Source organism: Cynocephalus volans, chromosome 2 (assembly GCF_027409185.1).
Source record: "Cynocephalus volans isolate mCynVol1 chromosome 2, mCynVol1.pri, whole genome shotgun sequence".
Taxonomy (NCBI): Eukaryota; Metazoa; Chordata; class Mammalia; order Dermoptera; family Cynocephalidae; genus Cynocephalus; species Cynocephalus volans.
Genome location: NC_084461.1, coordinates 43,196,693 through 43,210,154, shown reverse-complemented (window position 1 = coordinate 43,210,154; position 13,462 = coordinate 43,196,693). Strand labels below are relative to the sequence as shown.

The 13,462-nt window shown below is 44.6% G+C and overlaps 1 pseudogene; it reads left to right on the top strand.

Annotated features, from left to right (window-relative positions):
• The first annotated feature begins 10,497 nt into the window (after positions 1-10,497).
• Positions 10,498-11,754, top strand: LOC134367711 (zinc finger and SCAN domain-containing protein 4-like; annotated as a pseudogene).
• The last annotated feature ends 1,708 nt before the right edge of the window (positions 11,755-13,462 follow it).

The window sequence follows — 13,462 nt, the reverse complement described above, 5'->3', positions numbered from 1 at the left end:
TGTTTCAAGTGAAAAATTTTAAAAAGTGCTATTAAATATGAAAAAAATGTAAAGCATTTATATTCATTAATTGAAAAAATAAATAAAAATAATGAAGGCATTTAATAAATTAGCATAAAAGTGGATTATTTTTAGATGTATTGAAAATCTAAAAGTGATAAATAAAACTTCATGATTATTAGAATAAAATAGGGTTTGGGAGGAGTTTCTGAATTAAATTCTAAATTCACAAATCACAAAGATAAAGATTAAGTGTGATTATATTAAAATTTCAAGCTTTTGGAAAACAAGATTCTTAAACAAAGAAAAAATATATATTACAGATAAAAGATTAGCAGCTAATTAATATGAGACTACTATGCATCAATAAGAATAAGACAAAAAGCCTGATAAAAATTAGACAAACGATATAAACAATTCACAAAAGAATAATACCAAATGGCCAATTTAGTTAGAAAAACCTTCATGCTCTTATTTTACACTTACATTTTTCACTAGTGTTGTAAATGATTTTAAATCAATAAAAAAAATAGGAATACTAAACAAAAATACAACCTAAAGATACAATTTCATCCCCATCAGATTGATTAAAAAAAAAAATGAAATTAAAAAGGCACGTCTGTCAATATCAAGTATTGGTGAAAACGTGTTAACAGGAAAGTCCTCAAACTTTGGAAACTAATTTGACAATAAAGTAGAAGTTAATCATATTCTGCAAATTATCAATTGTCTTTCAGGGTGTAATTTCTCTCACAGCTATGAGGTCCATTCAATACCTAAGCTGCTAGAGTAGCTTTACTCTACAAAGTGTTCAGAGGTTCAAGGTCTTTTTATCCGATTTCTCTGCCATTCTTGGATCCATCGGGTGCCAAGATAAGTGTTTCTGCTTCCACCATCATATTTGCATTCCAACCAGCAGTAGAAGGAAAAGGAATAAGGAGAGTGAGTGTCTTTCCTCTATTAAGAGCACAAACCAGAAACTGCACATACTGCTTCTATTTGCATCTTGTTTGCTAGAATTTAGGTACATGACCACCTAGCAGTAAAAGATACTGGAAAATATTGTCTTTATTTGGGTGATCCATGTACTAAGCAAATAACTTCATTATTATGTAAGAGATGGAGAACAATTATTGGACAACTATCATTTTTTGCCACAGGTATTTATAAGATTTTGATCAGGGTAGAGGGTAGAGGAAAGTGCTTGAACTCAAGATATAATTTGAAGACAGAACCAATATATATTTGTTGGTAAATTATATTATAAAATGCATGTGGAAAGTATAAGGAGAAAAAAAGAATAAACAATGATGCTTTGATTTGTGGCAGAAAAAACTGTAAATTGTAATACTATTGGTTGAGATAGAAAAGACATGGGAAGAATCAGAAGATGGGGGAGAAAGAAGGAATTAAGAATTATGTTTTGGCCTGGTTACATTTGAGATAACTAGTAGAAATCAATATATCAAATCAGCATTTAGAAAATAAAGTCTGGCGTTTGTGAATAAGGTCTTGGGTTACATATACAAATTTTGAGTTTTCGGTGTAAGGATGGCATTCAAATTATAAACCTGGATATAAGCATCACTGTCATGAGTATAGAGAAAGAAAGAGTCAAAGGACTGAAACACGGGAATGCAGAATTTAGATGACCAAATGAAAGAGAAAGGTTCAATGTGTAAGAATAATATAGAGCTATGATAGGATAAGAAAAAAAAAATGGTAGAGGTGGTATTCTGAAAACTTGATCAATCATGACAAATGCTGCTTAGAGATTCAGTAAAATAACAGTTAAGATTAGACTTTTAGATTTGGCCCCATAGGATTTTTTTGCTATTTTGGTAAGAATGTTTTCAATAGAATAAAGGAAATGATAATTTGATTATGTCAGAGGTAGGGTCTGGAAGGTAATAGTTGGTCTCAATCCACCCAGTCCTCTTACCAAGTTCTTGACTCCACCACAGGAAATAATTCAAAGGCAGAGTCACAGTAGAAAGTGAGAACAAGTTAAATATAACAGATAAGAAATACAGATTCCACAGAGAGTGCAGCATAGCTCCAGAGACTGAGCAGGGCCCACCCCAAGTTTAACACAAAAGTGAGTTCAGTACAGCCATCAAATCTAACACAAAAGCAAGAAAAACATACTTAAATTTCAGTACAAAGTGCAGAGAGAGTGGCTCAAAAGAATGAGTGGCTGCTTGCTGAAAGTTAAGTTAAATACAAAGTAAAACAAACACACCTCAGGCAGGGAAGTGTGGGTTGCCTCCAGGAAAGTGAGCAACGACCCCACCTTCACCTGGGATTTGGTTTTTATAGTATCTCTATCTAATGAATATTCAGTTAAGGGGTTGGTTCCCAGTTATATGCATCAGAATGTTCCATGCTCTCTATTGAGCTTGCCCAGCCACCAGATTGCATAAGCCAGTCCCCAGTGGTCTCATTTTCCCCTTGTTGGTGTTAAAAATAGGTCTAGGGCCAGGCGTGGCTCACTCCGGAGAGTGCAGCACTGCTAGCGCCAAGGCAGCGGGTTCAGATCCTATATAGGGATGGGTGGTGCGCTCACTGGCTGAGCGTGGTTCGGACCACACCCTGCCGAGGGTTGCGATCCCCTTACTGGTCAAAAAAAATTTTTTTTAAATAGGTCTAACTGGCAACAGTAACTTTCTTCAAGAGAAGAGCTCAGAGGAGGGGATCTGAGACCTCAGGGAGTGGCTGGAAACCCAGAGGCATGTCCTGAAACTTCAACCCAGGGAAACGCAGCACCTCTTGTATCAATTAGATTCAGGAAAGGAGAAAAGGGCAGGGAGTTGGAAAGGGGAGACAGTGAGAATAAATTTTGCAATAGAGGAAACAGAATGTGGGGAAAACAGGAGAATTTAGTCAGGCTCCCTCACTCAGGTCCAGGTGGGGGTCAAGCAGCACATTTCTTGTAAATAAGTTGTGTGCGGGTGGAGTTAGTGCACTTGTGTGCCAATGTATCTTTTCAGTTAATTGCTATTGTGTGTTCTGCCGATTGTGAAGGAGGCTGGCTGGCAGATAGCTTGTGTCTAAAAATAGAGCATGTTTACTCTGCTGGCAGCTGCTCAGTTTTTCTTTGGACGTTGCTGGTAGCAGTTGAGTTTCTGAGTTTCTCTGTGGACTGCTTAGCTGGTAGTGTGTGTGCTGAATTAAGACTATTCCTACTTAAACCAAGACTCCAAGGACCTTTTTGTTGGTTACCTAGCTCCTAGACCTGTGTGTGAAGGGTTCGTGAATGGGCTTGAGGGGTCTGTGAGCTCCAGACCCTAGCTCTAGCTCCACACAGAATAAAAGAGCTACAGGATGAAGGCAGATGCTGGGATAACAGAGTTTAGTTTTTTCTTTTTAATAAATGGGAGATAACATTTACTGAAATAAACATTTTAGAATGTTTCTGTGATGATACTGAAGGAAGTGTTTTTCTTTTTTCTTTTCAAGCTAGCCGCAGTATAGGGAAAATACAGCCAAAAAGTCAAGTTAAGAAACAAGGGGAACAGAGTCAAACAGGATATCTGTGGTTATGCACCTGGGCCCCGGCCCGAGGCAAAGGGCGGATAGTTCCCAGAAATAGACAAGTCAGTTAAAGTTTCAAGAGTGCCCCTCAGCTGTTTCAAGGACTCCCACTTGACCGAAGTTCACCCCTGGCTTGATTTAAACTAACCAATTACCTTGCTTCTCGCTTCTGTACCCGCGCTTTTTGCTATAAAATGAGCCCAGAAATTCCACTCGGCGCGCCAGTCTTCCAAAAGACTGAGTCGCCCGGGTACCCGTGTGATCAATAAACCTCTTGCTGTTTGCATCCGTCCTCGTGGTCTCGCTGTTCCTTGGGAGGGTCTCCCTGAACTGACTGACTACCCACTTTGGGAGTCTTTCATTTGGGGGCTCGTCCGGGATCGGAGACCCCCACCCAGGGACCACCGACCCACCAACGGGAGGTAAGCTGGCCAGCAGTCGTTCTGTGTCTCGTTTCTGTGTCTCGTCTCTGTGTCTGACTCAGTGATTTCGACTGTCCCTCAGGGTGCGCACATTTTGGTTTCGGGTTTGTTCCGGGTTGATGTGTGAGTAGCGAACAGACGTGTTCGGGGGCTCACCACCCGGTAATCCTGGGAGACGTCCCAGGATCAGGGGAGGACCAGGGACGCCTGGTGGACCCCTCGGTAGAGGATCTTTGCGTTTTGATCCCGTCGTCGCGCCTAGGGAGGCGCGCTCTGCCATCTGAGTCCTTTTCCTGCTTCTACGCAACTCGATCTCGCCGACGTTTTTGGTTTCTTTTTGTCTTATTTGTAGTAAGTCTCTCTGTTATTGTCCCTCTCTTCGAAATGGGACAAGGTACTTCCACCCCTCTCTCTCTCACTCTGGATCACTGGAAAGATGTAAAGATCAGGGCTCATAACCAATCCGTGGAGATCAAAAAAGGAAAATGGCAGACTCTCTGCTCTTCCGAATGGCCTACGTTCGGCGTAGGGTGGCCGCCAGAAGGAACCTTTAATCTCTCTGTCCTTTTTGCAGTTAAAAAGATTGTCTTTCAGGAAACCGGAGGACATCCGGACCAAGTCCCATACATCATGGTGTGGCTGGACCTCGCCCAGAGCCCTCCACCGTGGGTGCCGCCCTCCGCCAAAATCGCTGTTGTCTCTAGCCCAGAAAACACTCGAGGACCAGCCGCAAGGGGGCCATCCGCACCTCCCCGACCCCCCCTCTACCCGGAAACAGACGACTCGCTCCTTCTCTCTGAGCCCTCGCCCTACCCGGCGGCCCTGCCGCCTCCTCTGGCCCCTCAGGCGATCGGACCGGTGCCGGGCCAGGCGCCCGATAGTTCCGATCCTGAGGGACCAGCCGCTAGGACCAGGAGTCGCCGTGCCCGCAGTCCGGCAGACGACTCAGGTCCTGACTCCACTGTGATTTTACCCCTCCGAGCCATAGGACCCCCAGCCGAGCCCAACGGCCTAGTTCCTCTACAATATTGGCCTTTTTCCTCAGCAGATCTTTATAATTGGAAATCTAACCATCCTTCTTTTTCTGAAAATCCAGCAGGACTCACGGGACTCCTTGAGTCTCTTATGTTTTCTCATCAGCCCACTTGGGACGATTGCCAACAGCTCCTACAGATTCTTTTCACCACTGAGGAGCGAGAAAGGATTCTCCTAGAGGCCCGCAAAAATGTCCTTGGGGACAACGGGGCCCCCACTCAACTCGAGAACCTCATTAATGACGCCTTTCCCCTCAACCGACCTCAGTGGGATTACAACACAGCTGCAGGTAGGGAGCGTCTCCTGGTCTACCGCCGGACTCTAGTGGCAGGTCTCAAAGGGGCAGCCCGGCGCCCCACCAATTTGGCCAAGGTAAGAGAGGTCTTGCAGGGACCGGCAGAACCCCCTTCGGTTTTCTTAGAACGCCTAATGGAGGCCTATAGAAGGTACACTCCGTTTGAACCCTCTTCTGAGGGGCAGCAGGCTGCGGTCACAATGGCCTTCATCGGACAGGCAGCCCCAGATATCAAGAAAAAGTTACAGAGGCTAGAGGGGCTCCAAGATTATTCCTTACAAGATTTAGTGAGAGAGGCAGAAAAGGTGTACCACAAGAGAGAGACAGAAGAAGAAAAACAAGAAAGACAAAAAAGAGAGACAGAAGAGAGAGAGAGACAGCGCGATAGGCGCCAAGAAAAAAACTTGACTAGGATTTTGGCCGCAGTGGTAGGTGAAAGAGGGTCTAGAGATAGGCAGACAGGGAACCTGAGCAACCGGGCAAAGAAAACACCTAGGGATGGAAGACCCCCTCTAGACAAAGACCAATGCGCGTACTGTAAAGAGAAGGGTCACTGGGCAAGAGAATGTCCCCGGAAAAAGAACATCAGAGAAGCCAAGGTTCTATCCCTAGATGACTAGGGGAGTCGGGGTTCGGACCCCCTCCCCGAACCTAGGGTAACACTGACTGTGGAGGGGACCCCCATCGAGTTTCTGGTCGATACCGGGGCTGAACATTCGGTGCTGACCCAACCCATGGGGAAGGTAGGGTCCAGGCGGACAGTCGTAGTAGGAGCGACCGGCAGCAAAGTCTACCCCTGGACCACTCAGAGACTTTTAAGGGTCGGACATAGGCAAGTGACCCATTCCTTTTTGGTCATACCTGAGTGCCCTGCTCCTCTGTTGGGCCGGGACATCCTGACCAAACTAAAGGCTCAAATCCAGTTTTCCACAGAGGGCCCACAAGTAACATGGGGAGATCACTCTACCATGTGCCTGGTCCTAAACCTAGAAGAAGAATACCGGCTGTATGAAAAGCCGGCCTCTCCCTCCATCGACCCATCCTGGCTCCAACTTTTTCCCACCGTATGGGCAGAAAAGACAGGTATGGGACTGGCCAATAACGTCCCACCAGTAGTAGTAGAGCTGAAATCAGGTGCCTCACCGGTGGCTGTTCGACAGTATCCAATGAGCAAAGAAGCCCAGGAAGGTATCAGGCCCCACATTCAAAGGTTCTTAGACCTAGGGGTCTTGGTGCCCTGTCAGTCGCCCTGGAACACCCCTCTACTACCTGTAAAAAAGCCAGGGACCAATGACTACCGGCCAGTAGCTTATCTATCAAAGAAACTGGATCCGGTGGCCAGCGGGTGGCCAACCTGCCTGAAAGCGGTTGCAGCAGTGGCGCTCCTTCTCAAGGACGCTGATAAGTTAACCTTGGGACAAAATGTGACTGTGATTGCTTCCCATAGCCTCGAAAGCATCGTGCGGCAGCCCCCCGACCGATGGATGACCAACGCTAGAATGACTCATTACCAGAGCCTACTACTAAATGAAAAGGTAACGTTCGCTCCCCCTGCCATCCTAAACCCAGCTACCCTACTACCAGCCGAACCGGAAGTCACCCCAGTGCACAGGTGTTCCGAGATCCTCGCCGAAGAAACTGGGACTCGCCGGGACCTAAAAGACCAGCCATTGCCTGGGGTGCCAACTTGGTATACGGACGGTAGTAGTTTTATGGCGGAAGGTAGACGGCGGGCAGGGGCCGCCATCGTAGATGGCCAGCGGACGGTGTGGGCGAGCAGCTTGCCGGAAGGTACGTCAGCTCAAAGGGCCGAACTGGTGGCTTCGACCCAGGCGTTGCGCCTGGCTGAAGGAAAAAACATCAACATCTACACAGACAGCAGGTACGCTTTCGCCACTGCTCATGTTCATGGGGCAATATATAAACAAAGGGGGCTGCTCACTTCGGCTGGAAAAGACATTAAAAACAAAGAAGAAATTTTGGCCCTGCTAGAGGCCATCCACCTCCCCAAACAGGTCGCTATTATCCACTGCCCCGGCCACCAGAAGGGAAGCGACCCTGTAGCCACCGGAAACCGGAGGGCCGATGAGGCTGCAAAACAAGCCGCCCTGTCGACCAGAGTGCTGGCAGAAACTACCAAACCTCAAGAGCCAATCGAACCCGCCCAGACAAAGGCCAAGCTAGGAGAACTCACCCCTGACCAGGGAAAAGAATTCATTCAACGGCTACACCGGCTGACACACTTGGGACCAGCAAAAACTTCTCCAATTGATAAACCGCACCAGCCTCCTCATCCCAAACCTCTCGTCTGCAGTTCGCGAAGTCGCCAGTCAGTGTCAAGCTTGTGCCATGACTAATGCGGTCGCAACCTACCGAGAGACCGGGAGGAGACAACGGGGAGATCGACCCGGCGTGTTCTGGGAAGTAGACTTCACAGAGATGAAGCCTGGTCGGTATAGGAACAGGTATCTGCTGGTATTTATAGATACTTTCTCTGGATGGGTAGAAGCCTTTCCTACTAAGACTGAAACGGCCCTGACCGTCTGCAAAAAGATATTAGAAGAAATCCTACCCCGCTTCGGGATCCCTAAGGTACTCGGGTCAGATAATGGCCCAGCCTTTGTTGCTCAGGTAAGTCAGGGACTGGCCACACAACTGGGGATAAATTGGAAATTACATTGTGCGTATAGGCCCCAGAGCTCAGGTCAAGTAGAGAGAATGAATAGAACCATCAAAGAGACCTTAACTAAATTGGCCTTAGAGACCGGTGGAAAAGACTGGGTGGCCCTCCTTCCCTTAGCGCTGTTCAGAGCCAGGAATACCCCTGGCCAGTTCGGTCTAACTTCCTATGAAATCCTCTACGGGGGACCCCCCCCCATACTTGAGTTGGGAGAAACACTGGGTCCCGATGATAATTTTCTCCCTGTCTTATTCACTCATTTAAAGGCTTTAGAAGTTGTAAAAACCCAGATCTGGGACCAGATCAAGGAGGTATACGAGCCAGGTGCCGTGGCCATCCCTCATCCGTTCCAGGTCGGAGACCAAGTGCTTGTTAGGCGCCATCGGACCGGCAGCCTTGAGCCTCGGTGGAAAGGCCCGTACCTGGTGCTACTGACCACACCAACAGCGGTAAAAGTAGACGGCATTGCAGCCTGGGTACATGCTTCTCACCTCAAGCCTGCGCCACCCTCCGTACCAGATGAATCCTGGGAGCTGGAGAGGACTGATAATCCTCTTAAGTTGCGCATTCGGCGGCGGCGGAGCAAGCCTGCCAAGTAATAACCCTAACCAGCCCAACACCCTCACCTGGCAGGTACTGTCCCAAACTGGAAAGGTTGTCTGGTTCAAGACAGAAGTCCACCCCCTTTGGACTTGGTGGCCCTCCCTTACCCCTGATATATGTGCCCTGGCGGCGGGTCTCGAGGCTTGGGATATTCCAGAAATTGATGCACCGGCCTCTAAAAGAGTCAGGCCTCCTGACTCAAACTATGAAAATGCTTATAACCAGATCAAATAACTCCCCTTGGTTGACCACCCTACTGTCAACCATCGCCGGGCCCCTATTACTCCTCCTTCTGTTGTTCACCCTTGGGCCCTGCGTCATCAATAGACTAGTCCAATTCATCAATGATAGGGTAAGTGCAGTTAAAATTCTGGTCCTTAGACAAAAATACCAAACCTTAGATGACGAAGATAACCTTTAATTCCGCTCTAAGATTAGAGCGATCCACAAGAAAAAATGGGGGAATGAAGGAAGTGTTTTTCTTTTTTCTTTTCAAGCTAGCCGCAGTATAGGGAAAATACAGCCAAAAAGTCAAGTTAAGAAACAAGGGGAACAGAGTCAAACAGGATATCTGTGGTTATGCACCTGGGCCCCGGCCCGAGGCAAAGGGCGGATAGTTCCCAGAAATAGACAAGTCAGTTAAAGTTTCAAGAGTGCCCCTCAGCTGTTTCAAGGACTCCCACTTGACCGAAGTTCACCCCTGGCTTGATTTAAACTAACCAATTACCTTGCTTCTCGCTTCTGTACCCGCGCTTTTTGCTATAAAATGAGCCCAGAAATTCCACTCGGCGCGCCAGTCTTCCAAAAGACTGAGTCGCCCGGGTACCCGTGTGATCAATAAACCTCTTGCTGTTTGCATCCGTCCTCGTGGTCTCGCTGTTCCTTGGGAGGGTCTCCCTGAACTGACTGACTACCCACTTTGGGAGTCTTTCAATACTTCTGATCCAGTATAGAAAATCTGATAGGGGAGCTGAGAAAACAAAGACCAAAGCAATGATATTAAGAAGATAAGAAAAACTTGGAATCAATATTTATGGAAGGTTTAGCTCTAGAGAGGAGCAGAACAGTTCCTTTTGTTGCAGTGAGAAAGACATGATAGAACACCAATACAGCTTGATAGATTTGGAGGAGAGGAAATGAGGACATTCCCATCTGCTTACCTTTGTTTTCCCAGGAAAGTGAGATCCTCAACGAAAAGTAGAAAGAGAAGAGAATGTTGAGCTGTGAGGAGAAAAGAGAAGGTATAAAATATTCACAGAGGAGTTAGGGAAGGCATATGGAATGTGGAAATGTGGAAGGATTACTGGATAGCACCAGGGGATCACTTAGATTTATGGTCATTAGTATAACAGGAGACAATGTAAGAAGAAGATTTTTCCTCAGGTAGTTTCTGCTGCTTCTATACAGGATCAACCACGAATGAAATTTGCTGATGATCAGAGGTAGATCAAAGGAGAAGGAGAAGATGTGTGCAAGGGAGTGATTATTTGCAGGAGACAATGTCATGCGTCCTTGATCACACTCTCTCTCTTCTCCCTAAAGGTGATCATTACTCTTTATTTTTAAGAATCACTTCCTTGCTTTTCTTTATGGTATTATCATATAAGTATGTGCCCTTAAACAAGATAATTTAGTTTTGCTTGTTTTTGAACTTTATATAAGGGTAATTATATGGAATCTTTTTATATTGCTTCCTCAAAACTAGCATTAATTTTTAGTTTTTAAAATATCATTCATGTTTCGAAGGTTAACCCAGTGCAGAAAGGCAATCACACTTCAGCTCAGTGTTCAGCCCAGGATTACCCAGACTGAAGTTCAACCAAGAAGGAGTCTTTAAGCATCTACCAATGTTGAAACAGATCCCCAGAAACACAGACAGCGGAGACTGAGCTGTCAAAGTCAAATCTCTCTGAGAACTATTGCTAAGAATGGCTTTAGATCTCAGAATCTCATTCCAATGTGAACCGTCCAGAAATGATCTTGAGTCAGAAAACCTGGAGTTTAAACCAACCCAAGGACCTGCTGTGCAGAGGAAAGAGGGGATCTCTGAGTGCTCAAGTATTCAGCTCATTTCAAAACAGCAATAACTCACTTGCGAGGCAGGAACTGCAAAGGCTCCACGAGTTTTTTTCACTCATGACTGCAGAGAGAAAGGCACAGCAAAAATGAAATTATTTCTCAATTGGTCCTAGAGCAGTTTATGATTAGTGGGCACTGCCGTGACATGTCCATTTTGAAAGAGAAATGGGAATCAAATGGTAGAAACCTGGAGAAATTAATGGAAGAACTGCCTGATGATTGTATGAAGCCACCTGTCTTTGTCCATATCGACATGAAGGAACACGAAACCCTCTTTTCTGAGAATATGTCATTAAAAGAAATCATTGTTCATCTCACAAAACAGTTGTCAGCAGGCACCCCAACAGGAGAGTATCTTCCAGACTCCCCAAGATACTGCCCAAGAAACAGGACAAGGAGATGAAGATAAAGAAGACAGCCACAACATTTCTTTGAAAATTTGTCAAGTAAATTATAGTGTTAATAGTCAAGACAATCAAATATCTTCCCTTCGTATTCTCCAGCAAGGAAATCACCCTAGGCCCGAAGCGGAAAGTGATTTTTATGAGAACCCTCACAATACTAGCAGAGAAGGACTGGGCACCTCCAGGTCCCAGAAAGGGTCCCTTCCAGGACCCTCTTATCAAGATGTCCCTAAGGTGGTGAAAGCAAGGTTTCTCTCAAAGCCAGACCAGATTTCCCCTGAGCCTGTCTTTACCCGCCAGAGCATTAAGAGAAACTCCACATGTGAGGGGCACCAAGATAAATTCCACAGAACCCAAAAATCTTACAAATGTGAGGAATGTCCCCAGATCTTTAGATATCCCTCTCACTTATTAGCCCACCAGAGAAGACACAGGAATGAGAGGCCATTGTTTCATGCTGAGTGTCACAAAGGCTTCTTCCAGGCATCAGACCTTCACGTGCATCCGATGACTCACAGAAGAAAGAATCCTTTCACATGCAGCCTGTGTGAAAAGTCCTTCAGCAACAAAACCAACCTGCAGGCTCATGAGAGAATCCACGCAGGAGAGAAGCCCTATATGTGTTCCTTTTGCCAGAGAAGCTACCGCCAGTCATCTACTTACCACTGCTACCTGACGATTCACCAGAAAGTGACCCTCTAGAGTTTCGCCTCCATACCAGAAGATTCATCAGCTACTGCCTCCATGCAATGTGTACAAATACATATGCATGTATGTATATTTCCATAGTACTGGCCTGTTTAGAATATACTGTGTAATTTCCTGATTAAGCTTTCCATTTATTGTCTCACTTCACTAAAACCTAAGGCTAAGGAGGGCATAAACTTTGTCAGTTTTGTCCAGTAAAGTATTCCAAGTGCCTAGAAAAGTGGCTGACACATTTCATATGTCCAATATATATCTGTTGAATAAAAAATAATCATTCATGTTTCCTATAGCTGTAGTTTATATATTACAGTTGAAAGAAAATACCACAATGCATTTTTATATTGATGGATATTTCTTTTAAAAACAACTCCTTTTAGTCTAAAAGTAACAAAAAGTTAATTTAAAAATTGTTTCATTTTCAACAATAATAAAGCTAAGTCTACCTACAAAAGATTGCACAGCCTTCCAGGATACTAGCCTCATGAAAATATAAATACAAGAAGGATATTCTATGTATCAGAAGTGTAGAATGAATATTTACATATGTGTTATTCCTTCTTTCCCCAAATTGACTGTTTCAAATGAGAAAAGTATTTGTTTTCCAAACATGTTTAAAATAACTTGAAAAGAATTGCTAAATACAGTAAGGTGCTTGGATTAAGCCTCATACCAAAGACCTTATATTATAAAAAATCTGGCTAATGTTTTCCATAATGTACTGTGGGAAACAACTGTCCAAAATTTCCAACTTGAGTAATAAAACTATAATAAAGGTAGCAGAAGGCTATCAACCCTCTGCATAACTGCTTGGCACTTTATTTGTGGATCGATTCTCTTTCTTCCCGAAATAACTGCATTTGACTTTTATGTGACAATAAAACTGATGCAACAAGCACATTGCTGGGGATCACTTGCCTGCTCAGCCAAAATCCTTTGTTCCTGAAGCTTCCCTGAATACAGAGATAATTTGCAAGTGAAAATCATGCTAGAAACCTAGAAAACAATTTGCTTTCTACGAAATACAACACTCCTTTACCAACACCCCTTTTCTTCTCAAAATTCTGGAAAAGTATGGTGGAAGGTGCTCCAGAAATTCAGTAGACTTTTTAGGTTGTTGCTTTTATTAGTTTGTTTCTTAGTAGTGACTGAATTTGGAAGTGAGGACGAAAGTCAAAATTCAAATATATCAAGTTCGTAGTGAATTAGAAGAACCTTTATGCTTGAACCATACAGATTACCTCTATTTACTACTCACCAATAGAATAGTGCTAATAGTATTAGGAATATAATAATTACATATTACATAGTAAGATGCCATGCACCTCATTAACTGCTTCACATATAAAGTTTATTATTCATTCAAAGTTGAGGATTAGTTTTATCATCCCCATTAATACAGACATAGAAACAGAGGTTTATCTACTATAGCCATTGTCCAGTGATATTCTAAGCCGTCATGTTGGACTCCAGGCTTATGCTCTAGACCACATCCTACACTACTGTTCTGCACTCCATGATCTAGTGACTTTACTGTACACTCTGTCTCCAGGGCACACCAAGTCCCTCACTCCTCCTGGACAAACCTTCTTGCTGGTCCCACTTCTTTGTGCATTTTCCAGATAGACTTCTTCCCGCCCAGTCTTCAGTGCCCACCAGGGCATTGAAATGTCGCCCTCTTTCATAACCTCCCCAAACTAATCTA